A 10,274-nucleotide genomic window follows, 5' to 3' on the forward strand; every position below is an offset into this window, starting at 1 on the left:
ACAAAAATCACTATCATATTATATTACAAATTTCGATATGCTGTACAACTGTTAATGTGATTGAATAATGATTTTCTTTGCTTCTTCAACACATAAAGCTTATTTCATTTCGTAATTTTTGTTGACAAATGTGACAAGCAATGGTACCATAGATACTGAAACCTCTTTTACAAGATATATCGTCCAATATTCTAAGGAACCGGTCAAAATTATCGCATACACATAGGACCGATGCAAAAAAAAATAAGAGCCTAAATAAAAGTTGCAACTTGAAAAAATGATGTCCTATGTCATCTTGGTAAGAAAAAAGTTCTATCATAATGAAATATATTAACACATACAAAGTATTAAAGATCTTACAAATGAAGTATTGATATAAAGCTATTTCTATTTTAATACATATAGTTATTCCAATTACAATGATTTAAGGTGTAATTTCTACTGCATTTATATGTCGTAGACTATTTTTGTTATATAGTTTGTTTTTGTTTTTAAAGTTAATAAAAAAATTAGTTCAAAGTATTTGTTCCAAAATTAAAACATAGGACCGATGCAAAAAAAAAATAAGAGCCTAAATAAAAGTTGCAACTTGAAAAAATGATGTCCTATGTCATCATGGTAAGAAAAAAGTTCTATCATAATGAAATATATTAACACATACAAAGTATTAAAGATCTTACAAATGAAGTATTGATATAAAGCTATTTCTATTTTAATACATATAGTTATTCCAATTACAATGATTTAAGGTGTAATTTCTACTGCATTTATATGTCCTAGACTAATTTTGTTATATGGTTTGTTTTTGTTTTTAAAGTTAATAAAAAAATTAGTTCAAAGTATTTGTTCCAAAAATAACATGTGTCCTATGGACGTTATCAGTAAAAAAGCGGTGTTTCAACAAAAGCATCACATCAAAAAAGTATCTGTCCTGCTGCTATTTGCACTGGTCCTATGTGGCGATAAATTTTGACCGGTCCCTAAGATCCCTATATGGCGCCATTTACACGTAATTCGTCTTATATAAAACGCCTCTATTGATAAAAATAACTCAACTAACAAGAAAGTTGAAATTATTTTCTGGTTTACAAATATGGTGTCGGTCTTTTTTACTCACCATGTACTAAATTTACATTTTACCAACTTGATTCATTTAGCTTTATACTCAATTTTATTTTCTCAAAACTTATATTGAAGTGTTATGAATACATATCACAAAGATGAATACCAACAATTGACGTTTCCCAATGTTTTGAACATTATTACATTAAGACATTGTCAGTTCACAAATTATTAAATTTCTTTAAAAGTTTTTGATTCTTCTTCTCCCCTTTTCATCTAGCATTTGATTTATTAAGTAGTATTTCCAACGGATCTCTCTTAAAAAAATGTACAACTATTCGTAAGTTATGACGTCGTAGTAGTTCAAAGTATTATGACGTCATTACAAATTTTATTAATATTAATGATGACTATTGCTATTAATGATTATTGAATTTATATTAATTAAACAAGTGTGGACACAGACTGGTATTGCCCGAAGAGCAAGTATGTACGCATACTGGTATTGCCCAAAAAGCGCATTTGAACATACATACGTTTTGTCCTGAACGTATTTGCATTGTCTACAAAACTCCTCCATTTATTGTTATCAATAATTGAATTATTCACATGTTGATAAATATCCATTCACATATGTTACTAAATATCTACTGATATCAATAAATTGGGAATAAACTCCACAATGGCTTACCATAACCATAAAACAAGTCATATACATATTGCAATGTTTCTTTCTTGAAGGTGTACTTGCATGTGATGAACTTTTCCATTTCATTTTGTGTAGATAAGCTTGGTAAAATTTTTTGCTCTAATTCTGGACTCTCGATTTCTCTTAGATTAACAGAAACCAAACATGCGGTATCTGTCCATGGATTGGCCTATTTTAAAGAGGCCATGACTCCAAATTAAATATGAGCCTTCCTTTAGTAGTTGTAATATAAATTTCATCAAAAAATATTTCATAACAATTGATCAACCATAACTAAATCATCCCACGAAATACAAGTGAATATGGACGACGACATGGATCGCTGTCAGCACCATATCAATATACATGTACGATCGCAATATGTTTACGGTGACACTATTTTATTAAGTATATACATATATATCGGCAAATTCCGGGTTTGGACATGCTCCATTTCCAATTCCCTAAAAAGCCTGTCACTTACTTTTCTCTTGGACCAAATCAGTAGTCTGTGATTTGCTAAGAATTTACATCTATTAGGTCTTTTTTTTTACATTCGTCCTCGTTCAAACAGTTTTCTAGCAAAAGAAAGTAAAACTGCATAATGGAAAAAATTCTCAGTTACAGTCATGTATTGAACGGAAAACATTCGAAATTCATATGAAACAAAATTACAATACCGGTGTACGAAGGACTTTAAGGCTAAATTCAATCGCGACTGGCTAACAGCTAACGCTTCAAAATCACTATTTCAACTAAATCTTATATAAAACATCTTCTAAATAGTTATAAACATTTGTAGCCTGAAAAAAATGTTTCCTTGGACAAAAAAAGTATACTACAATGCTTGTTTTGCAGCTGTATACAATATATCCAGAGGCATTGCCAGTATTATTTGGTTTTAGAACCAACATAACCTGTATGTACATTCAGCACTTCACAACACTGTCATTAACTTTTCTTAAGAATCTCTATTTCATTAAATCCTGTAAATCTTCTTCATAATTTAACTAAACTTAGTTATTTCTACGTGTACAGTGTCTAAGTATGAAGAAGACCAAATTTATTTTTATGTACATGTTCAAACTTTACTTTATTGGAACGATTAATTGGTTAAATGAAAAATCATATAATGAGTTGTTAGTACATGCAGTCTGACATATATAGCAAAACTGAAAGTCGTTGGAGCTTCTGTGGAATTTACTTACATGTACACTGTACTTTTAAGTGTACATAACCTCTGTATTTATAATGTAGAGTCCCCGAAACTTCACGTTACAGTAATGGGCAGCTAATGGAACTACCCCAACTTAACAGATTCCTCAATGCCATGTGTTTTGCAACAACACGTCAAAAAGGTCATATGCATGATATACGCGTACGTCTATGGAACATAAACTCATAAAAGATATGTAAAAGGAAGGTCCCATTTAACCTTGGACCCAAGTGGATAATCTTTTTTTAGGATTCGGCGCTTGAGATATGTTTTTGTTTTGACCAACACCGTCAAAACAAAAAAAATATCTCCAGTGCCGAATCCCAAAAGTGATTAGGCCGTAGTTTTTGGTTTTCATTGTATTCTGATTTGGTGTCACTATGATCTATTTTGTTTCAAAATGTAAATAAAAATGAAAATAAATCGACCCCTTCCCTCCGACTCTACAAAATTTTGGAATGGTGATCTGAACCGTAACGTTATTTTTTGCACTGGAAAGATGATTTTATCCCAAAAAGTAATTCGCTGGGTCAAAGATTCAGCAAATGCTGTAGGCTGTACAGCGTGCAGATCACTAATTGGATTACTATGTCACAGTTCGACTTTTAATCACGTGTGATGCTTTTAATGAATTTAATGAATGAACGTGGTCACATGACAACTAATTTCCCCGAATACACCATGTCTCACATTCACGAGTATGACCATGCCGAGGAACTGTGTAAACGCTTTGATGCTTTACACCGTCCGTGAGGGACCCTAAATGATATCCAATGATTTTAAGAAATCCCTCAGTTCGTCATGTATTACAAATACCACATATAAGTGCAAACCGGGTCTAACAGTATTGAGTATATATGCTGGCACGAAAACGACTTTTTAACCAAGTATAGCAACAGTCACCTGATGGTCAGCGTCACTCATATCGTGCTGTTGATTGACTAACAACTGTGTTACGAAACATTTTGGGGGATTCTAGTGGTTTATATCTATAAAGACAGTCAAATTATCTGCTCGTAGCCACGATATCATAGCTTTATAACATACGAAATGAAGGGTGTAACGGATATACGGAAAGTGCTATCATTTTCAACTATATTGTAATAGTGTAATTTTACAAATGAAATATAGCAAAAAGAAAACAAAAACAAAAACAAAACAACAAAACAACAACAAAAAAAACAGTAAAAAGCAAAACAAAACAAAAAAACATGTACCAAACAAACGACAACCAAGCAATTTGTTTTAACGCACACTCCTTTTCTTGTTGAACGAAAGTATATTTGCGATAAATAACTACTTGTAGAGATTTGGATTGGTTTGTCGTTTTATTTAGTAAAACAATAGTCTTAATGTATTTTTTTCTATTATTCGTTTTATTTATTATACCTGTTGTCACATTTTTTTAATATTACAAACTTACTTAATTTTTGATAGCAATTTAAACATTTAGTTTGGTCATTGTAAATAAATTATCGATAAGTCAAGGAGGAATTAGTGATAGTTTAAGATAATTTAACTGAATTAAACATTTTTGCTGTATAAAATCAAAAGAAAAACCCGATAGTCAAATTTCCCAATTTATAATACAAAAATCAAACATTTAAAGTCTACGATAATTATCCTGTCATACTCATGATAGATTATAACATTACAACTGCAGAAACGAGAAACAACAAGGTAGGGAAATAGGCTATCAGTGCTAAATTAGTTTTAGCCTTTTTGTTTTCATTGTTTATTTGTGTTTTTTTTTTTATTTTTTGTTGTTGTTGCATTTGTTTTTAATTTCTGTTTTTATTTTAATGTAGTTTTCTTATTTGATTCTTGTAACATGTTGGTATTTTATAAAATTCAAAGAATGATGTGGTCTTGTGAATGCTAAATTCTAGGTCCTAATAATTTGACAATAGTTGAAATTAAAGTGAAAAATAAATGAAGAAAGATTGGAAAATGTTTAAAAAGTAGATAACAAAATCTTTATAAAAGTTTGAAACTGATCCTGTTAGAAATGCTTTGTAAATACTATTTTCTTCAAATAAAAACTGAGGCAGTTAGAGATTACCTATTTTTAATGTAGGGTGCTACTCATTAATATTATTTTAACAAAAAAGTGTTGTAATGATTTTTTTCGGCGGGTGTTTCAAGAAAAGCAGAGGACGCTTACCCTACCGGTGCACTTGGTCTATGCTCCCAGTTTTTAGTGGAATCCGAGTTGCTCATTTACTTTTGTTACTTTGTATGTATGATTTTAGTTACTTTATGTTCTTTTTGTGTATGTCTGTTTTCCATGTCTGGTCTTTGTCCCTGGATTACATTCTTTTGATTACCGCTATAACCTTGGTTCCCTTGATTACTCTTTCCGACGCACTCCCCAAACTTTCGCTTTTTATTATTTGACCTTAAGGACGCTCTTATACGGAAACTTAAGTCACCTGATCGCAATTCTGTTTCTCGATTGACCATATACTGATAACATAGAGGCGTTCGAAAAAATCTGTATCGAAAATTAAAATTGCGTTCTATCTAGTATTTTCTTGAATGAAATGTAGAAACTTATAAGTAAAAAAAAAACTTTTACTGCGTCGGTTATCTTTTTTTTTAAAGATAGTACTTGTTTTAAATTTTACTCATTTTTAATTCCAATTTTCTGGATTTTTTATCTTCACTTTTTCTTATAAACAACCTTGATGATTGTGCACATTCAGTTTGTTGTTCCATGGTTCTACACAATAGGATCATACACTTTATAAGTGCATGTCCAATTTTATTTTAAGGTATGAAAATTAATTAAAATTAAGTTAGCTAACGGCTACGCAAGACATCAATATATCGTTTATTTCAAATCAGTATGGACCCACTGTAGGAATACACTATTGTATCTGTCATACTTAGTTCACGCTTAACTGAAAACGCCCTAATAGAGCAACCAAGATAACTGGCTAACTTTGCACCCCAATATAAACCACAACTTTTATTTAAAAAGCAGGTTTTGATTAGATGGGACAATTTCATACCACATATCCAAATAAAATCATTACAATACTGATTTTTGTTTTTGAAAGTGATGTCATTCACATTCGAAATGGTTTATACATTGGTGTTTGATAGTTTTGGACCACCGTCGATGTAATTTAAGTAAGCATAACGCAAATTCTTATTCATAAAGCTCACAAATTCAGTAAGTTTAGCAAAAATCATAATTCATAAAGCTTAAGCAGCCCTGTTTTAGAGGCAATATATATTGTTGTTACTAAAAAGGCAAACACTTGGATACAAATACATAGTACTTGGGAGAGATTCATACTTAAAAGGAAAAAAAAACGATTCCAGATTATCTTTGAAATGTACTGAAGATGTTGTCCAAATAATGGAATTTCTGATCGACCACACTTTTTCACGGTGTGGTGGACGTGTTGTCCAACATTTCGACGTGAACAAAATGTGCCAATGCTACTGGATGACTATTCCCTCACTCTTATAAGACTAACTTCTTAGCTGATCTTATCTCAAAGAAGGAACGTTGTTTCCCCATATCCTATTATCTTCGTTTCTGCTATGTAATTGATCCTAGTTTCGGGGTTTTTATACATCGTATCTACCCCAAAAAATTGCGATACTACAAACTACATAGTCAGCCTCATGTATTTACCTTCTCGTAGAGATAGCAATCGGCGGAAAAGACAAAATCATGACAAAATTATACGATAAACCGATGAATTATCGTTGTGTATAGTTAACTTTCCTTTCATTTGTGGCAACGCACCTTTTTCACCTGCGTATGAAACTGTCATATCACAACTGATACTTTAGACATAGTTTTCCGAAACTATGTGGATTTTTTGTACATACTATACTTCAAACAATTAGGTTTCTGCAATAGGGCTATGTTGCTACAAGGTTAAGCTCATCACAAAAGATGATTTATGGTTGTCATCATGAACTCAGAGATCGTTTTGGTATACCCATCTGCACGATTTGTTCGCCGTGTCATAGTTTTCATTTCTTCTTTCATCTACCCCAGACGTACTATCTTATTAGTAATTGGGCGGATGTTTCTAGAAAATCAGAGGACACATATAGTACCGGTCTTTAGTGGTGTCCTGTTCCTTATTTGTTTTTGTTTCTATATGCGTGTTATATTGGTTATTTTTTTGGTCTATGTTGTGTGTGTTTTCTTTGTCTGGTTATTTTCCCTGCATTGATTTTTTTATATTATCCTTCGTTTACTTGTTCCCTTAAACCGGTTAATATTCATAACACTTACACGGTAATTAAATCTATTAGTAATTCTTATTTATAAAGCTTATACACAAGTTCAGTAAGTCTTACGTTATTTCTTGTTCATAAGGCTTAAACGTTCAGTAAGACAAACAATAATAATTCTTCTTAATCAAGCTTACAGTAAGTCTTATACTCTATCTAATCCATAAAGCTACATCATTTTAAAATAGTAAGAACCAACAATTTAGATAATGCTAGGTCTCTTTACGCTTTACAAAACACGACGACCTTACTTTTCGTTTATTCGAGACTCACACTATTGAAGTTTCACATCCGTGCATTAAAGAAAGACTAAGACTTTGTCTATTACAACGCTGTGTAATTTAAACAGATAGATAACGGAAGTATCGGTACATCGTTTCGGCCGAAGACAAGACTTTCGTTATTCTTTATACTTTGATTATGTTATTTTTTATTGCAGTTCGAATCCTGGTTCCTTTGATTTCCCTTGAACAATATAAGGTTTAATACCCTAGAAGTTGTTTTATAAACTTAATTAACAAGAAAAATCAATCAGGCATTGCATGCAAAATACACATCAGTTGATTTCCCAATTACTCGCTTGTGATAAGAAAATTCCAGAACAGGTAAGAGTCTAGCTACAATAAAATATGGGTAATAACAAAATTTATGATAAAATCTAAGCACTAGTCAAAAGTAAAAATTGTAAAAGTTGTAGCTCCCCGACACGTTGAAAACGGTCAATTTATTAGCTTGTTTTTTTTAACCAAAAGGTGATCAGAATGAAAAACACGCCGTCTGGAAAATATGATATTTCAATTTGTTTTATATTCATGTATTCACTCCCATTGTCAATCATTAGTAATCAAGGTAATTCAAAGTATTCTTTCGCTGCTTACGTAAATGTATTCTTAAAAAAAAATAACATACCATTAACTTGGTATTTTTGTAAAATGTGAAAAAAACGTTTAGAGTCAAATTTTTTAACTTTTTGACAAATGTTTGTTTTAAACAAAAGTATGTAAAATGTACTTAACATGACAAAAAGATAAATCGACACACCACAGCTGAAAAAAAACCTATGATTATAAAGACTAAAAAGGCTATTGTACGTATGGATTGACATTTAGAATTATGGATGTATTATAGAATGGTTTAGTTCACTATTCTATAATGTTAGACCAAAATAACTGGAAGAGAGAACATTTAGATAGTTATATTATTTGCACTTAAAGACGCCATACGAATATTTTTTTAGAATAATTAGATGTAATTTTTTTGTGTTCATATCAAAGCCTAATGATCTGCTAATCATTCATTGACATTGATTGAATTCTTGAATGGTTACCACTAAGAAAATTTGCTTAAATATTTCCTGTTTAATGTTTTTAGATTATGGATTTTGGTCGCCATAAGACTTGCCATGACCTGATTGGTGTCTTTGTCTTGTTCTCGTCGATTGTTGAGCTACTTACACTCATTTCAATATTGATATTAGATAGGTAAATTTGCCTTTTACTTTCAAATAAGATTTTATACGAAACATGTAGATAAGTTCTGTGGTACCATTCTCCTATATTTTAACTGAAAAAAAAATATGTTACACAATTTAAAGTATTCTTGCATTTTGCAACTTGCAGATAAGAAAGAAAAAGGCTACAAACTCTAATTCTGCCATCATGTCATGTATTTAATTGGTACATACTTTCCATCCCACTATAAATATTTCATGAATATCATTAATGATTTGTTGGAACATTTTGCCTTATATATTCGTTCTTGGGGATTGTTTCTTACAATTGTATAGACCTTTCACTAAAAAGGTTGCTACTATCAATGACTCGCCTGTTTCATTCTTCAGTTGGCAATTTTGACAAGTCGAGATAGGATGATATAGTTCTTGTCGAAAATGATGAAAGTTTTTTTGTACAAATGTTGTTGACAAAATGACACATGCGACGAAATTCGAACAATTTTTTCTTATAAAGTAACATTCCAGCTGCTAACGTGTAATGAATTTTCGTCTAAACTAAAGTTATTTCTAGTTACTGCGGCCATTTTATCGATTTTCCGGGAAGAACTCAGCGACCTGAGAAATTTCGGTCTGGGACAATAAATGGTAGTCAATTTTGGTGTAGTTCTTCAATCGTCACAATGATCTGATTGACCGATCTAGATTGTCCATTTCCAATCTAATCTAGGATTACAATATATATCATCAAAATTTCTTTTTCATCGGGCACTGCCTTAAACAAGCATTGTGGGTTTGACATAAATTCATGTCAGTAGATACAAAGAATTAAGGGTTCTTTTACATGAACAAGTAATCGTGTGTGCTACCTTTGTGGTTTTAAATTTAAAATAGATTGAAGAAGAAGTCTGGTTTATTTGTGTTAACTTTCCCCTTTTAAACAAGTGATATAAATAGACAAATTGAATCAACAGAGAAACTTGAGATAGCTTTAAATCTAAATAAACAAGCTCGTTTATATAGTTTATCTATGTGTGTTAGTTAACTTCATTCGAAACTAAATTCTCCTGAAATGTACATTGGTCTCTTCACCTACACATTTTTTTAAAATGTTTTATGGCGAAATGTTCAATAGTGTATACATTTTTGATATAGGCGTTATGATATGAGTAAAATCAACTTATTCGTTTACGTAATTTTTCTTTTGAAGATCAATTCAACACTTTTCCGTTTTACTACCAATAACGATTATATATTTGTAAAATATTCCATCTTAGACGAAATATATGAAAGATTTATTACAGGAGTGTACACTCGACTTGCGCTTATGCCTGGATGGTCACAGAAAATGAGAGATTTTTAAAATTGTCATGTATTATTAATTATTCGAGATGCAAGATCCATCTTAAATGAAGAATACCTGGTTCAAATGAGGACGAAAATCTATGACTTATCCTATCACAGTCTCAGATAATTCTCTAGGCCTATACAAATTCTTTGATTGGATGGAATTGGTTGTTTTTTTTTTATTGCAAATCTAAAAATAATACAACTCCATACTATTGATAACATCCGCAGTTTTTAGAGTACCTTTA

This window comes from Perna viridis, chromosome 7 (assembly GCF_037379345.1).
Source record: "Perna viridis isolate PV_CMFRI_1.1 ecotype Kerala chromosome 7, ASM3737934v1, whole genome shotgun sequence".
NCBI lineage: Eukaryota > Metazoa > Mollusca > Bivalvia > Mytilida > Mytilidae > Perna > Perna viridis.